The sequence below is a fragment of the Charadrius vociferus genome, unplaced genomic scaffold, assembly GCF_000708025.1.
Source record: "Charadrius vociferus isolate BGI_N301 unplaced genomic scaffold, ASM70802v2 scaffold90, whole genome shotgun sequence".
Classification (NCBI taxonomy): domain Eukaryota; kingdom Metazoa; phylum Chordata; class Aves; order Charadriiformes; family Charadriidae; genus Charadrius; species Charadrius vociferus.
Window position 1 is genome coordinate 10126557 of NW_009647222.1, and position 19142 is coordinate 10145698.

The following is a 19142-nucleotide window of genomic DNA, read 5'->3' on the forward strand; positions in this document are numbered from 1 at the left end:
AAAGAGACCACACGAGCTACTACATTATTTTCTCTTGACTTCTCATTTTGTACCCTTCTGGTAACATGGACATCTTTATTCTCACTGAAATTAGATGTGCACTGGGTTAATGAAAAGAGCACACTCTGGTTCTGCCGCAACCAGTTTAATTCCCACACTCTGACACGGAAGAATGAAACAGTCATGGGACTTTGTGGTTTTTTATACCACTAATAAAGAGAGATACAATCATTCTTATCCCTAGAATCCCATAGTTTTGTGTATATAACCTGGTTACTATCTATTGATCAACATGTAATTGTCTCTCTTGACACTAACAGCACTCTTACAACCACAATGTCTGAAAACCTAAGGCATTTTAAATGTAAGCACAAATGTTTGTGTTATTTAATCTGTACCTTATGCTGGTGCATAAAGTCAGGAGCAGCTACTCGTTTCCTCGCATGCTGTCTCCTGCTGCATGAATAGATAAATTCTTCTTAATTTTTATGGTATGGTTTTTTACTTCATGTTCAGCTGTAAGGCTATTCATTTTGTGGTCTAGAATCCCTGAAAATAATATTATTGCTTGGGACACACGCTGGCAGATAGGTCTATCCTTTGATTTAAAAAGGCTAAATCAAGGCATTCAGTCAAGAGATGAAAAATCTGGTCTTGTTCTTGAAAAGAGCAAAGAGAAGTATTGAAAGAGAAACCTATAGAGGATGGTGTTTCCATGCACCATGAAACCTGAGATCTAGTTTTTTAAAAGGTGCCAGCACCATAATTTGGAGGAGTCTTAATCCTTTATGTTTTCACAGAAGCTGTCAAACTAAATGAAAGGAAACACTCCATTTCACAGCAGAACTCCAACAGGACACACCATGTCTACCATGCATTAATAATTGCCTGCTAATGAAGTATAAAACAGTATTTGTGTCACCACATTACTTAAGACATAATTGTGAGAAAAGCATCTGCTTCAGATCACTTCTATTATGACTTTTGTAATCTGGAAAGCAATTTGACCACAATCGGTCTTTCAGCTGACCCAAATAATTTTCCAAGGATGTGTGATTGCCCTTATAAATAATATTAATATCAATAAAGAAATTAAGCTGGAAAGACAACATGACTCCGCTACAGACCTACCTGGCTGATAGATTATAAATCACTGAGGTAAAGCAGATCACACTGACATTGGCTTGCTTTTCTCATAAGTGTAATTAAAAATAATCAAGAAATTGATACTTCATGTCTGTCGTTCTAATCATCACTTCATTCCCTTAGGGAGTGGTGCACAGTCATCATTTGGAGTATGGCATTAATTTTTAACAGTGCAAAGTGTAAACATACCGAGAAAGCTTCTGCCACAGATTAATGGTTTCATGGCAGCCTCTAAGACAGTGGCTGCACTGATTTGCGGGAGAAATTTCTCCTGCAGGTGTTAGGAAATGTTGAGGACCTGAGCACTTAGACCTGCTGTGTCTTTTTCTTCCATTTAGTCTATTCTTACTCTGTGTATCTAGAGAGGCTCAGAAAGACAGAAAAAAAAGTAGCTACCATATTTCCCCAACCTACTCAGCGATAGCACACCAGTTCCCCCACACCTTACAAGGGAAAGGAAGGTTAAAGCTCTGACAAATGCATACATCAGGGGTGTAGGGCTAAGCTGGCAGCAGGGCAGAGTGTCATACCCACATCCCGCTCACAGGGCGTCTGCTGCATGCCTCCTGCAGACCATCAGAATACCTGTTGCAATAAATCAGGCACCATGCTAAACTGTCAACAGCAAAGTACCTCGAGGTACTCTGTCTGCACGGACACTGTGGCAGCATTAAACACTGTTGACAGCTTCCTTCCCAGAGGCAGGGGGAAGATATTTTCAGAATGTGAGACAGTTTTATTACGCCCTTCTCTTAAATAATTTTGAAATACTTTTGTCATTTTTGTAAGTTATTCATGCCTTGGGAGCATAATCCTGTTAAAAACAGAAGGGTGGCTCAGCCTCATGGGCTGCCGATATTTTAAAAGGCAGCTGAAGAACTGAGATTGCTCAGGACATAAAAATGACAAACACAACTTCCTGAGCTACAGGATAGCTCTTATTTCCTAACGCTCCCTGAAAAAAATCTTAATATCATAAAATGCGCAGTCATTCCTCCTTAGAAGTCATATATGGGACTATTTATTACCAGAAGAGGTTTTAGAGACACCTACCAAATTTCCTAGAGTCCTGGGGAACCTGACTGACAGACCCTTAAGAAAGTCACATCAGGAAAAAAACCAAACCCAAACATATTCTTCCCAGCAGGGTTAGGGGGTCCATGGCAAATCCCAAGCGTGCAATTGTGTACCTAGTCCTTATTCAGGCTCCTAAGGTTTACTGCACAAGTGATAAATAATGACTTCATTGTTTCTGACCTCCATTGCCAATTTCTTTTTTAAAAAGCGTACCGAGTAAGAAAAGGCCAAATCTCTATGGGTGATTTTTTTTTTTGGTTTCTGTCTTCTCTATGCATATTAGCAAAAGACTGACTGCCCTCCACCTCCCAAACTTGCAAAACAAAATACAGCAGGGCTTTTTGAGAGGAGAAATGCTTTTGCTTTTATTCAGGAGAGTCAGCAAAGAGCCTGCAAGGCCTGAATTACAGTTAATGACCCATATGCTTCTCTAGCATTAGGCTAAAATCCAATATTTATATTTTTATGAGCTTACAGAATCGATCTAGATGGAATCAGAGTAGCTGGAAATGACCTGGAATGTAAATAGCTGATGTTCTTGTGAAATTGTATCAACATTTGAAGCCATTTTTTGAGAAATACTAATTAAATTGCCATACCTCTTGCTGGGGAGGGGATATCATTTTCCCGGTTGTCTCCTAATATACTTCCAAAGTTTACATTGACCATTTTTCTCCTTTGTTAGGAAATCTGTTACCCCACAATAAACAACTGCAAATTGGTGGTTTGGCTGCTACTTATATTTAAATGCATCCTAGATTTGTTACTGAGTTACTCTGGGCGTTACAGAAGAAATTTTAAACAATTGTTCTTAGCAGATACAGGGAAAGACAAACCTGCTGAATTTCTTTCTGACTTTTATTTTCTTCCTTATATCTGATCTAGTGAAGTGGAACTAGCTAGCAGTAGTAATACCTTGCTTCTATATAATACCTTTGTCCTTCAAAGTCAAAGCATTAAAATATATAAAAAAATATATAAAGCAAAATGAAACTATTTGACCAAGGTCACAGCGCAGATGGCTGGCAGGGTAATGAAAAGGATTTCTGAGTCCCAGAGCATCACACACATTGGAGCATAGATGGAAATCATCAGTTAAAAAGGAAATATCAATCACTTAGTGCTGAATTAACTTAAAGGGGAACTCTCGTCTCTTTCTCATGTAGATCTGTTAAATCTCCTAGCCTTTACAACACTAGATATTTTCATTTACTTTCAACTTCGTCCATTCTATTAATATAGGTGTAGTCTCAAAGACAATAGCGATGGTGAAAAGTATATGTCTGGAAAGTTCATAAAGGGTCACCAAGCTCTTCAGAGTTCCTAGGCATAAGCACAGCGCTAAAGTAATACTTTGCAAACAAAGCAAGAAGTAGAATTTCTTTTAGGTTTGCTTTCAGACATTACATTGATTAACACCTCAACCTCTCTGGCACCCCCTCGGTAAGTTTTCTCACATATTTCAGACTTATTTGAAAGCCTTTGTCTGGAACAATTTGGGGGTATAGTCAAAGCAAATGAATTTGCAAGCCTGGTCTGGAAATTAAGACTGAAAATATACTGTGTCTCTGTTACTAACTGCACTGGATTAATCACCTGATCTTTTTTCTTTCGCCCTCTCCTCTGTTTCTTTTTCTTCTTCTTTTTAGCTTGCCTGTTATTCAGAGCAGAGACAGTCTCTTCTTTCCTGCAAAGCACCTAACCCAAGAGGACCATGGACTGCATTTGGGATACTAGGCTTCACAAAAGAGAATTATAAGTTTGGTCGTGTGTTTTTTGACATCATGGCCTTTGTTTGTCATTTAGACACTCTTCCTGAACCCAGCTTTAAAAATGCACTAGGAAGAACTATTGAAGTTAACCTCATTTGTTCTGCCTGTTAACTCAAGTCATGCTCATTAGCATTCAGCTAAGAGCTTTTAAACAGTGCAGTAGGCAAAGATACACAGTCCTGCAACTGACAGGCGGAGGCTGGCCGTGCAGCTGGAAATTGTAACCCGTGCTCATTCCCAACAGAAAAACTTCCACGTTTCATTTTTTTCAATCAGAGAAGTTGAATGATTTATTGTGTCAGAGTCCTGCAATGCTATTCACAACATCAATTCCATTGCAATTTCTTCCTACAGAGGGCTGCTTTTTCTGAAGCCTGCTTATTCTTGCAAAATGTTGCTGGTGCCAATAAATGACAGGTTGCTGTCAGTAGATACAGCTGCTCTTGTGGGGACCTTCTGCAAGTACACCAATGAATACTGAATTTCACACCTCTGACTTGACTAATCCTTGGGAGTGCTTTACAATGCCTGACACATATTTACAGAAGAGGCACTCGTAGACAATTAACTGAAGGTGTGCAGTATTTCCAGATAACCTGACTACTTTAAAAGGTTCCAGATGAAGGTTGAGTATCGAAAGCAGGGACAGGCGGTACTTGCAGTAGTTCATTCTGTTAGCAATTGCTTTTTCTATTAGGTTTGTATCTCAATGTTGGGATTCAAGGACAAACAAATATATCAAGGTAATACACTTAAAGACAAGATGACACTTGAATACGTGTGTATACTTCATAGACATACCTACATTTGTAAAGTTTGTTTTTTCTTTTGGCAGCAGTCTAAACATCTGGTTTAATGGAATACATGCTTTGCCTTTATTTTAGTGCTATGTTTCATACCAGATTCAGCTAATACTTTAGCAAAATGAGGTCGTATAACAGGAGAATTACCAGGGCTTATTCTCTTCTAGCATCAGTGCATACAGTAGCGTACTCCAGCAAAATACTGTTCACATCAGGGGACTTAATCCTTATACGCACCTGTGCAAATGAAAGAAAAAGCAAGTTCCCTATGTAGGAGTAGGAAGCTAGAATCCCAGTCCCTTGCTAACGTGGGAGGCAGCTTAGCCAGAGTGATAGTTTTTGCAGTGAAGTTTTTGCATGAAGTTCTCAGGCTGCGAGAACAAACCCTGTAGACTGAGCAGCTAGTTCTGAGTTACCCTAAAGTAATTGTAATTTGCATTTAAAACCAGCACTGCCCGGAATAAAAGAAGTGGTTTAAACCTAAATTTTTGGTCTCCCTGCCTGTCCATTCCTCTCAACATCCTCATTCACCCCTTAAAAATGATGATGGAGATGACTTAAAAAATGAGGTGCACAAGATGAGAAAAAAAGGAAAACAAAACAATAAATGAATAAAAATAAGAAGCTAAATGCATACATAGAGAAGACAGCTGTATAGCATCAGTCTGAAGTACTGCCAGGGACAATAGGAATAAGAGATTCTCAGCAGCTGAGGACACAGGCATGAAGCAATAACAAAATACTTATTTTTAGTCACGTCTGCTAGTTGCTTATGTAAGTGATCTTGTAACAAACAAGAAAGGCGCTTTGAAGTAGGATACCACATAAAAGAGATTGTAAAGATTGGCAGAATAATGGCATACCTAGCTCTTGCTCCTCTTTTTGTCTTTGCTAATTGGTGTACCATACAGGGCTGAAGCTAATTTGGGTTACAGTAGTACTAGCATTGATCTAATAGCATTAGGGTTTTTTTTAATTTTTTATAACTTTGCAGGGGGAAATAAAAATTCTGCAAGACCTGTGTGTCTTGCTTTCTCTAATTTTGGAAAAGAGTGTAAAAACAGTAGTGAAACTGGGGGGTACCTGGGACCAAGCTGAAGATTTGAGATATTCAGGACAATACAGCATCCCAGAAATGGGGGTGGTGAGGCATTCCTAAAGACAGCCAATAATGGGGTGCCATAGTTTTGAGGTTAATTTATCCCTGATTTGTGCCAATATAGTCAAGGTTTTTCTTACACTACAAGTCTGAAGACCTGCAGTCAAAACAAGTGAATTTCATTAAAATGAGAGTGTTTTCATTCTGGATTGGAGCTTATCTGTGCTTCTTTCAGTTGTACCTGGTTAAAATAGTCTCAGTTTTCTACGTTGACACTTAATCATCCATTAATTTCAATAGGTAACTGGAGATCTAAATGGGACAAAAATGCCTGGACATTATTTTGGACTTTTTCACGGGGACTCTGTCTACTTGTGAATGTGTTGAACATTTTGCAATCCAGACATCATTGTATGAGACAGCCCCATAACACAGCTGGGAATGTGTTGGGAAATGATTGGGAAAATCATTAGGAGCAGCTGAGAGTACTAGAAATTGAAGAAGCTAGGGGAAAAAGTGTGCTCTGGCAATCTAGAAAATGATATTTAACATTTCGTATGAGCATATCTTCTCAGTTTGTTCTGTTAAAACAGACATACATACGCGTGTGCACATGCAAACACACACACACTTCCCATCTATAGGAAGTTCCACAGAAGTCTTTTTGTGTAATTATGCCCGAACATGTTTTTCTTAACGTGTATTCAATGATGTTTAATGCCTCATGCAATACACTAGAGAAATATTACACAATAAAGTGCCTCAGGTAGATCCAGTGGCAGCCATTAAACACAGTCATTCAACTCAGACTGTCCCTCAATTGGAAATATACACAAGGGGAAGGATCCCTTCATGCATATTAATAACAATTTTTTTTTTTTCAACTGGGGGGAGGTGGGAGTATCAAAGCTCTGCAAGAACTGTGTGTCTTGCTTTCTCTAATTTTGGAAAACACTACAAAAACAATATTGAAACCAAGGGGCACCTGGGACCAATAGGAAGATTCAAGACATTCAGGATAATACAGCATCCCAGAAATGGGGGAGTGGGGCATTCCTAAATCCCTTGTCCATGTGGAGATCAACTGCTGGCAAAGGTGCCCCAAAGACCGACCACAGGGCTGTTTTCTTCAACTTTCAGTTAATTGCTTCCCTGGAACAGAGTCCTCCTATCTCTGAACAAGAGTTAAAACTCTTCTGTGAAGGAAGTTGTAAGGACTGAAGTTTGCAGAATACTTTGAAGACAAGCTTCCATATGAAATTGTAGGGATTATTTTAAAAGCCTTTAGTCTGGGAATTAATCATGTGGCCTACTTCATTTAACAACATATATAATGGGATAGCAGTAATTATTTTTAATATCTTCCTGTCTCAAGAGTTAGAGAAATTCCACTAAGTTTCTTAGTCTGCTTTTGTAATGCTTATCTCCATAAGCAGCAATGGTTTCTGACAGTAGACAACCTAGAATAAAATACAGAGGCAAAGTCAAACTCCACCAGTGAAGAAACTGGGGCTGGGGAAGGGGAGATCACCAAAGCAGTCTATATGGAGATCATAGAATAACCTACTTTAGATTTTCTTGCTTTTTATGGATCTCTCTGGGCAAGCAAGCAGCTTCATATTTTTTCAGAGATAACATTTTCCTGATTATTAAGTCTCTTGCCTTGCTTATATGGCTCTTTTCTCCTTCAAGGTAGAATCATTATTATTGTTCTTTAAGTACTAACAATATACTTGGCATCAGATGAGACATGCTGTCCTATGCAGCTAGGAATTTGAATAGGTAGACTACAGAAATCATGTACAAACTGCAATGAAATACCTGCCCTGGAGGACACCAGAATAAGAGGTAAAGTGACCTTAGCCAGAATCAACACCAGAATTAAATTTACAGCACTGCAAGCACTGTATGTCAAAAAGTGTTTAAAATACTACCCATTTCTTTCTTTTTTTTTTTTTTTTGCCTTGAAACCTGTGACCCTGTGTAAAAATACAAGATTAAAATGGGAGATTCAAGCATTTTTAAAAAAACATAGTACTTGATATCAGCTAGACTCCTGCATAATTCATGATCACTGATTTTCACAGAATGACTCTTGTATCAAGCTTGTAACTTCTGCATGAAGCTCTAGTCTGTCATTACAATTTAGGAAGACAGGAATACAGACAAAAGAGGCAAAAGATGGCATCTCAGTCAGGGATATGCTTCTATGCTATCCCAGCAGAGCAGTTTGTTTAGTAAATAAGCATAGAGGTAAGCGGAGAAACATCTCTAGTAGAAGACACATAACATTTTCCTGTGAGCACAGTTCGCAGCACAGTAAGGTTCCTTACCTGCCAGTATTGCCCAAGAAATGTGGGTTTTTTTGTGCAGGAGTTGCTGCGTAAAAGAAAAAAAGAAGCATTGAACAACCAACGTGCATGGGAGAGGAGAGAAGAAAAATCACCAAACTGTCTTAGAAAGATTTCCTTTGGAAATTCAAACTGAAAACAACCAATCTAAATTCAGAAATAAAGCTGTCAGACTTTATTGGACTAACTGATGAACAGAAGCAGACTTCTAGCGACGAGTGGACGTACGCACCTGCTCACACACCTGAGGTAACAGCTTCTGTTGGTGACACTTCAACTGCAATCGTGCACAACTACATGGTATTTGACAATTACATTTTTCCTCGTATGAAACAGACCTGCGTGCAGGCCTGGGAGCTTCCACCCCTGTGCTCAGCCTGTTCTTTCCTCCGCCTTTGCCTTCTGTAAACATCTCTCTTAGCTCCTCATAGTTTTAATTTCATCTTGAACGTTGTTGGTAGGTTTTATGGAATGTACCACGTCTTATCACACGTCTTATCTCAGAGCAAGCACATTCATTTTGAATTAGGCATTATTTAAATAAAAACCACCCCAGCAGGTTTGCTCCAAAGTAATCAGAAGAAGGAAAACCAGCTGAAAAAATGGAAACCGCAGTATGTTCTCTGAAATGAGTAGATGGGGAACAGATGTCATTGCTGAAAGTGAGAGGTTAACCTGACATAAATAACGAAAGGACAGCGGTAGGGAGTCCAATCAAGGCTGAATCAATGCTCTGATCTTGCACAGCCTGACAAATCCTTCTTGCTATTTATGGCTTCATTCCTCCTCCGCTCTTTGGGATTGCAGGTGGCAATTATGGGAGAAATTGTCAGGATTTTTTTTCCCCGTTTGTCACTGTCCGACTTGTGAATCCTGTCAGAGATTGCTGCTGAATGAGGAAATGGAATTTGTCAGCTGGGATTTGAACATCATGTCAACAACTGCACAACTCAGGTTTTGCATTGCCTTTGACATGTGTATTCCCTAGTACCTCCTATAAAGGGCAAAAGGGTATACCCTTTTTAGAGAAAAAGACTATTATCATCCAGAAACTTTATTCAGGCTATATAATAAACTACCTCTTTGTGCCATAAGACCAAAGCTTTGATTTCACTACAATGTAAAAATAGGAAAACTGAACACAGGCAAAGCTTTTTTTCTGTGTGTAGATAAATACTTTTGCTGTAAAATCCTAAATACAATATTCATAACAGAAACCAAATAGAGCTAAAAGAAATAATTTTACGAGATCATCTGGTTCATCTCTCCACTAATGGGAGATCACACAAAGCCTTGCCTGATACTATAAATCAGCAAAGTAAAGAACAAAAGACAAATTTTACCCAGAGCTGAAAAGCCTTTTGGCATAAATGATTTTTTTTTTTTTGCCATATCAGGCCAGAGAAAAAACTGTTTCCTCAACCCTGTCCGGAGGCACTGGATTCAAGCATCATCCTCAAGGCACTTTTTTCTTCTTTTCCTTGAAGGCATCTGCATGTCCGTTCCCAGTTCAGCCTCACTGACCCACAGGGAAAATTGCTGTGACATCATTCATGATTTCGAAATTTGCCAACGCTTTTCCCAAACACAAAGACATAGTCTCTGTACAGGCTTTTCAGGAAGGAGTATGTGGAGAGGGATGTCACGGCATCATCTTCTGCCAGAAAAATAACTTTACAGAGGGGAAAACCTGTAAGAAATCACTAACGACTCAACATTTTCCCCTGAATACGTCTGCATCATTAGCAGAAATACACCTTATAAAGGGTAAGCGCTTGTGCACACTTCAGTGAGCAGTGGTGAGCAGCAAAAGGTAAAAACTTGAACATGTTTGCAGGTGGCAGAATAGTTTTGCTTTTTGTCCACCATAGAGAAGCACAGGCCTTCAAAGATCTGTGGGAGCCTGGAAGAGAGAGACAAAGGGAGTATGTGTCTGTGTGGGCGTGCGTTCACATGGCTGGGGGAGGAACAGAGAGCTGGAGAAAGTACTCAGACGTCTCTGGCAGAAACAGAAGCTGAATTTGGCATGCAGGATCTAAATAAGGCTCCCATTATATGTATATCGCCATAGCTTTTACGCTTACAACTGCTCAGAGCAAAAAGCATTTTCTAATTCCTCTTATCAACTGCCGAACTACAGCATCCTCCAAGATCACATACTCTCTCCCCCTTCATTTTGTTTGTCTAAAAATACAGCCATGATCACCTGGGATGTAGCTGCAAAGCATAAATTAATGTCTTTCCATAGCATGAAAGAGCAAGACACACACAGCAGAAGGACGATCTGTGTGTACTAGTTAGAGGCAGCTTCTGCTCCAGCCTGTTGCGATGGCTGGGTTGGCACAGGCACCAGTGACAACTGTGGACATGTCTGTAAGCGGTGGGTTTTTCCAGGTGAAGGGTACATTACTTAAAAGGCATGTCAGTCCAACACAGAAAATTAAAGCAAACTTTTTCCAGGAGCCAGAAGCCAAAGAAAGAACCTTTGGGCTCTCTCTCTATAATAAAGGCAACTTGTCTGCAGCATCGCTCTGCCCAAGGGTGCAACTGTATTGTACCCTGTGGATGCCATTACAGGTTCAGTATAGACTTTCCATATCGATTACACGTTATCTCTCACTGCTTTTTTCCCCTCACACTTAGGTAGTGTGAATAGGAATACAAGGCTGACACGTTCTGAAGGCCAAGGCTTTTCAAACAACTCCTTCATCTCTAAAATACTGAAATTTTTGATCATAATTTCAGACCTCCATTCAGCACATTTATTGTCAGCAAACCTCATATCATTACTTACGTAGTTTCTTTCAGTTTTACTCATGCCATCTCCTGTACTGAGCCCTACCTCCAATGCAACAGATATTCTCCAATAATTTAAACAGATATTTCTGTATAGTCCACAAATACTGACCCATTTCAGCAAAACGCTCCTTCGTTTTCCCCATCGGGAGTCTCTGAATAAACTCTAGCTAGTGGGTCTCCCTGTGTGCATACTTCAGTTGCAAAATCCTTTTTGTATAGAACTGCAAGCATGTAAGAATAAAATGCATGATGTATGCCTCCTCAGGTATATAGATCCCCATGGTTTTTCTCTTTTTCCCAGATTTCCTTTGAAGTAACCTCCCATTAAATACCTTTGTTCTACTGTTGTCAGGAATTCCCCATCCATTTACTTTCTGATTCTCCTTATGCTAGACTGCTTATGTAACACTCCGTTTTTTCTGAAGGGAAAAAAAACTAAAAACCCTTGGAAAAAAATCTTGTTTAATACCATCTATACCCCTTTTACAAATCCTTATTTAAAAAACAGCCCAACCCAAATTAGACTCAGAGAAAAATCAAAGCAGCATCTTTAAATTCCTCTGATTTTAATGATCAAACTAACTGTGGGATGTTACTGGAACGAGGAAAAAGAAAGATCTAATTGTAGTATGAGGTGAGTGAGACAGGTCAAAAGGCAAATCAGGGGAAATTGAGGGAAAGAAATGACAGAACCAAAGAAAATAAAAATGAATGGGTTGGGCTGAAAGGGGAGTGGGAAGGATGGAAAACTAAGATGACTGGTATGGTATTAGGCAGAAAACCACAAAGTTCAGAGACATGTTTAAACATTTTTGGGCTTGCTGAAACCTAAACATCCAAACCCACTGAGTTAAGTATTCTAATAGAAGACATATTCCCTGCGTAATTGCAAGAGACACGTGGAGAAAACGTGACTTTCAAAGTAATAGCTCTTGTAAACCATTTAATCTTTGCTTTATTAAAGGCAAAAAGGGGAAAAAGTAAAATGACTGTCAGAGAAGGAGCGCTGTTGTAGATGGCATTTAAACATCATGAGCCTCATGGATGAGTAATGCGTATATTCAAGAACTGCTGCTGAATACAGTACAAAGGCTATTTCACACTTCCGTGACCTTTTTGCTGAGGGAGCTGCTATTTTACTTCTCAATAATGAGATTTCTTTAGTGCTTAGAAATTCAGATTGAATTGGGAAAGCCACAGGAGCCCTGATGCAAGGTGTTTTTACTAAAAGAATTATCCTTGCATTTTATAAGTGAAAGATCAATATTAAATTAGCTTTTGCATTGAAAGAATGATGCTGCTTCTTTGCAGCAGGCTATCACTTCATGTCACACAGATCAATATCTTACCATCAAGAAAGCCCCAGATAGCTATAAAGGCAGCTTGAAAAAAAATTCCCAAATGACCCTTGGTTGTTTCATCTTTCCAGAAATAAGTGAAAGAAATGTACTTTGTCCAAGAAATAAACTACAGTCAGATGGGAACACTGACTTCATTTCTGGCTCTGTAACTTCAACCTAAACACAAACTGACAAAACCGCCTGGAAGTATGAAATTATGTCAGTGGATCCTGTTGAACACACGCTGACATCAGAAAATGCCAGCAGATACCCCATGGTACTTTTGTTAGCAACCTCAGCATAGCTTTCTGTAAGTGTAAACTTTGTCTAATTTTGAAGCACACAGGCAAAGTTAGATGCAGAAATGTATGTTGTACCTGCACACGCATTATCTTATTTTCCTTGTACCTCTGTTGTACACTGGGCTCAAAACCAAGCTGTGATAAAGATATTAGTGAAAATAATACCTATTACTGCATGATTTTGAGCTCATTTGCTGTAGGGAATTTACAATTAACCTACCGTGTTTCCCATCTGTAGAAAAGGTATTGCACTTCCTTAATTCCTGTAGGTTTTCTTAAGATTTAATTCTGGAGGGACTGGGAAATACTCAGGTATTCCTAGGAGAAGACCCATGTAAATTCCAAAACAGGCTGCATTTGACACATTTCTGATTCTTGCTGTTCAGAAAAAGTATTTTTGTTCTGCCCATTTCTCTGAAAAAAATACTTCTTAAATATACTTTTAAGCAAGAATTTCTTTAAAACTACCTTCTACCAGTTTGTACAATTGGCTTTAGGAATTGATGGGGGTGCCACTATGCTGGGTCCAGCTTGCCCGTTTGCCAGCCTCTCAGCATGCAGTTGTGGGGATGAGAATATCACCAAAGCATGGTGAAGCCAGGCAGTGCAGCAACTGTCCTGGCAGAGTTGAGGAATGAGCAGCAATGCTGACCTGCTGTCTCCATTTCACAAGACAATATTTCTTATAAACTGTATCAGCGCCAGTTGAATAAGGGAGTCTGCTTCCATCCGAACCACACTGGAAACCTGTTCAGAACAAGATGCAGAACCCGATTGCCAGAATGGCCCAAGAGGATAACAGCCCCTGAGACACCATTACATCAGTGACACAGTCAGCCAGGTCATAGGTGGTCACCACTAAAATGTTTGCCAATGCATTTTAATTTAAATCTCGGTTAGACTCCCCTGAATACTTTATGAAGGGAGCTGAAAAGTTTTAATTAGCTCTCAAATCAGTGTTCACTTTCTGAATTTCTCTCTAATAGCTGCTGTTACAGTGGACTCCTGAAATATGGCTGAATATGAGCCGGCAGTGTGCCCAGGTGACCAAGAAGGACAATGGCATCCTGGCTTGTATCAGAAATGGCGTGGTCAGCAGGACTAGAGAATTGATTGTCCCCTTGTACTTGGCACTGGTGAGGCTGCACCTCGAATACTGTGTTCAGTTTTGGGCCCCTCACTCCAAGAAAGACATTGAAGTGCTGGACTGTGTCCAAAGAAGGGCAGTGAAACTGGTAAAGCGTCTGGAGAACAAGTCTGATGAAGAGTGGCTGAGGGAAATGGGGTTTTTTAGCCTGGAGAAAAGGAGGCTGAGGGGAGACGTTATTGTTCTCTACAACTACCTGAAAGAAGGTTGTAGTGAGATTGGTATCCATCTCTTTTCCCAAGTAACAAGCAATATGACAAGAGGAAAGAGGCTCAAGTTGCGCCAGGGGAGGTTTAGGATGCATATTAGGAAAAATTTCTTCACTGAAAGGGTTATCAAGCATTGGAACAGGCTGCCCAGGGAAGTGGTTGAGTCACCATCCCTGGAGGTATTTAAAAGACAGGTAGATATCTCACTTAAGGGCATGGTTTAGTGGTGGACTTTGCAGTGTTGGGTTTATGGTTGGACTCAATGATCTTATAGGTCTTTTCCAACCTAAATGATTCTGTGAGAGCTCCTGACAGCTTGAATTACCTGCCAGGTTTGTAAAATTGTAAGATTCAGCGGTTAACGAGTGCTACAGAAGATTCTTAGATACGCATGTAAAGGTTATGTTTAATATGGAATTTGACTTGGTAGACCTAATCAGGAGTAGAGTTAAACCACAGCTTAATTCTTAGCAAATTCAACTATCTATGTTGGGTGATGCCTAGTGGGATGAACTAATGTCTGGGTGCAGGTTTGGAATCCAGTCTCGTGGCTAACATGAAGAGCTGACCCAGGAACAAGAAATTAATGCCCAAAGTCAGAACATGAACCTGCAAGGTCTGGGCCAAGATCCACATGAATGGTGTGTGTTGGTTCCTTTGATGTAAGCAAGCAGCTTCAGGGGAACTGGTCTTGGGTACCTCAAGGAAAACCTCTCTGTTGGAGAGTGCAGATAACCTCATCCAGAGACACCTTATAGACATTCCCCAGGGGGAACACACATGAAATGAGCTAACTCCACCCCTTTGTATAGGATGTGGCAGCATAATGATGCCCTTAAGCTAACAAGCCCTGCTTAAGGGCTTAAGGCAAAGCTGTGTGGATCAAGGAAGGCAGAGGGACTTCCCCATAGTGTATCAACACCTCCACATGTTACAGTGCAGGGCCACACATCTGTATGACAAAGTATCACAATGTGCCACAAAGGCAGTCTGGCTACCTTTAGGCTGTGCCAAGTCTCAGTTAAAAAGCCCTGAAGAAAGGCAAGCTGCCTCCACCTGGGGAACCATGGTGGTCATTTCTATCTGAGGGATTTTTGCACTACCTACAGTATGTGCACGCTCTTTGAGGCAAGGCTAATTAGTCCAAGTAGAGTACCATGTTAATTCAGCTGTGCTGGTCTGGGACCTGAACTTGCATCTCCACCCATCATGGGACCTGAGCATAGAGCCTAATTCAAGGCCTTGAAAGGTGAATAAAGGGACTGACTTAAAACTATTTCATACCTATGCATTCAGCATAGGCAGATGTATCTATTTGCACTGAGAAAAACTTGAACTCTCACATTTCTGCTGACTGCCGATGTTATTCAGGACTTTGTGTTTGCCTACATTGGATTTCAGCTTCTCAGTAACCAACTAAAAAAACCTGAAAAGACCTTCCATTTCTGAAGAAACAGTCTCAGATCAAAGTGGTGAAAGTAAAAATTCAACAGGATTATCATCCAGAAAATCTTGCCTAGCAAAACGGAGTAACCCTAATTAGTAAGTTTAAGATACAAATCCTGCACTTGGTTTCCTGTCATACGACCTTTATTAGCTTCAAAATATCATGGTCAAGGAAAACCTTCAAAGCTGATACCTTCACGAACCTCAGAGGAGAAGGAGATTTGAAATGCCATGAGTCTTGTGCCACTTGCTCCCTAAACATTGCTCCAGCACAGCTCTTGAGTAATCTCGTGAACCTTCTGTTACGTCATCCTTCCACTGGTGCCCTTAAAGCCCTTGTCGTTAAGTTACTACTGATTAAAGCAATGCAAATGAGCATTCAGCAAGACCCAAGAGCCTTTTCAAGGATGACATACTGTTAAGATAATATTCATTCAGTGTTGAAGAAGTCCTTCCAAGAGGGGCAGGCTAGGAAGTATACAGGAAATGGAGGCTCGGCGATGATCCCTTATACTACCTATTCATTAATGCTGTATATGAATCGGCGTATATGAATAAGCAGCTGCTGACAATCTGCTTACCAAAATTCCCAACACCTACTGAAGAAATGCGGCAGCAAATCATATGCACGTGCAGACACTGAAAAATTATCTGCTCCTGTGAAGGAGGCCCAGGAACAAAGCTACAAGCAGAGATCAGATAGATCATCACTGTGGATTTGAGCTTTCTAATTGAATCAATGTTTCTAAGAAAAAAAATTACCCAAGCAAACACTGCAAGGGTGCATTCAAAAGTCAGTGAAATCCAGCTCCTGCCTGGAAGAATCCAGCACTGCTGCTTTTACACCTCGTGTCTAAACTTTGAAGCCTTTTTATATGCAAAGCTCCAATCAATGTGAAACGCCACCAGCACCAAAGGTGCAAAGGAATGAACTCTAATGCAATTTTGATTAGCAGAAAGCACTGCCTGTCAACTTGAATAATTTTAAAATTTATTTTCCACTTACAAATGTTATGAAAGACGTTGAGGTGGACAAGACACTGATAGCAGAAACTAGCCTCAGCCTGTCTTACATGCTAAAATGACAAAGATTTATCAGAAATGAGTGCAGCAAATGAAAGAAAGGACAGGTAAATGAAGCCAAGACCCCCCCAGAGTCACCCATTCAGCTCATACATGTTGGTGCGATGCTAGTGCCTGGACTGGGTGACACTACTTCATAACCAGACGAGAGATTTAGCCCCATGTTTATGTCTGTGCTTTTTCCAACTTTCAATATTAAAACAGAAAAGAAAAGCTTGCAAGCAAAATGCACAATTTCTTATTGTAAAGGTCAACATTTCAGTTGGGTATGAATGTGTGGAAGTGTTCAGTTTAGTAAACAATGTCTTTTTCACCTATTCTACACTATAACAGAGAAGTTTGCTGTTTAGAATGACAAAATATTGTGGAGTGAGGTTTCTCTCATATAAATTTAAGAAGGAAAAATTGTTTACAAATGTACGTATGATGGAATTTTAATGCCTTTACTAGAGTTCATTAATCTTTTTTCCTAGCACATATGTATTAAATACCCAGAAGCATGAGGCATTTAACTGAGATATCTAGGGCAAAGACGGAGACACACTATGGCTCTTGTCCAGTCACTTAAGAGGCAGAGAAATACCTATCTCTCTGGGTTCATATATGTGAAATTCAGAGAAAGCCCAAGCCAATTAAAGTCCTCATGTGAGCACCCTGACTAGGTGAAGAGCCTCAAACCTACTCCCAGCCTCAGGTGAACCTCATCCAAGCAGCAATGTGCACAGCACAAATGGAAATGATGCAGAGTGTCAGTGCACCTTGCATGCACCTCCTGGTTTATGGGATACTGGCATATGCAACAGGGAAGAGAGGAGTCCACAGAGGATGCTGAGAACAGTGGTTGCCTTCAGAGGCTGCACCGAAGCGGCAGAGAGTGCTCTTTACTAGCTGGGATTCCATCTTGGCTGTAGAAACTCCCAGAGAGAGCTCCCTCTTCCATGGGGAGAGCTGATGGCATACCAGAGCTAAATTTTGGGGGAGAGCCGGCTGGAATGGCTCTGGGAGGTGCTATTCCCATTTCACGTGAGCACATGCTGCACCCATGGGGCTATGGCACAGTTATCTCCACCCTGAGTATAAGATTATTCCAGCTTTGGCCAAATTCCAATAGTAAAATGGTGGATTCATTTAGGGCATAATCCATTAGTCTGTGCTCCTGTTGATCTTGCAGAAACTCCCTGGGGCTCCTGATCTGCAAATCTGTTTTACAACCGTTCATTTGAACAACTCTATGACTGACTTCAGCAATAATAATAAATAAATCAGATCTTTTATTTTTCTTCTATGAGGAAAAAATGTGTATGTGTTAAGCACAACTCATCTGTAATATTATGCATATCAATTCCTGGCTACTTGGCTAGTGCAGTCATGAGGATTTTGGCTTTTATGACAATAGGACATTCTTTGATGAATATAACCTGTTAGAGAGGGATGGAATCTACCTGTCTAGAAGCGGCAAGGGAATCTTTGGCAGAAGGCTGGCCAACTTGATGAGGCGGGCTTTAAACTGAAGGACTTGGGCGGTAGGGTCCAAAACGGCCATCGCATCCAACTGGGGAATAAGCCAAAGCAGCAACAAATGTCCCTTATCTGACTCCCAAGATGAGAACCAGAAGGCCAACCACCTCAAGGGTGTGTATGGCTGTGGTGGATCCTCTTGCACCCCTACCGGGAAACCTGCATGCTCAATTACCTCTCTGAAATGCCTGTACACCAACACACACAGCATGGGGAATAAGGAGGAAGAATTAGATCAGTGTGTGGTCACAGGGCTATCATCTTATTGCAATTACAGAGACATGGTGGGATAGCTCGTATGACTGGAATGTTGTCATGGATGGCTATGAACTTTTTAGGAAAGACAGGCCAGTGGGGTGAGGTGGTGGAGTTGCTTTTTATCAAGACAGCAGCTGGAATGTATTGAGATCTGCCTAGGAGTGGATGAAGAACGTGTTGAGAGCTTATGGGTAAGAATTAAGGGGCAGGCTAATATGGGAGACACTGTTGTGGGTGTTCACTACAGACCACCAGATCAGGAAGAGAAAGTCGATGAGGCCTTCGACAGACAGCTGGAAATAGCCTCATGATCACAGGCCCTGGTTCTCATGGGGGACTTCAACCCCCCCTGATATTTGCTGGAAAGGCAACACAGCCAGGCACGCACAGTCCAGGAGGTTTCTGCAGAGCATTCATGATAACTTTTTCACAAAGGCAGTGGAGGAACCAGTGAGGAGAGGTGCACTGCTGGACCTTGTGCTAACAAAGAAAGAAGGACTAGTTGGGGATGTGAAGTTTTGGGGTAGCCTTGGCTGCAGTAACCATGAGATGGTGGAGTTCAGGATCCTGTGTGGAAGAAGCAGGGCAAAAAGTAAAATTACAACCATGGGCTTCAGGAGATATGACTTTGGCCTCTTCAAATTCCTACTTGGAGGAATCCCATGGGTTAAGGCTCTAGAGGGTAGGGGAGTCCAAGACAGCTGGTTAATATTCAAGCACTATTTCCTCCAAGCTCAAGATTGTTGCATCCCTATGAGTAAGAAATCAAGCAAAGGAGGCAGGAGACCTGCA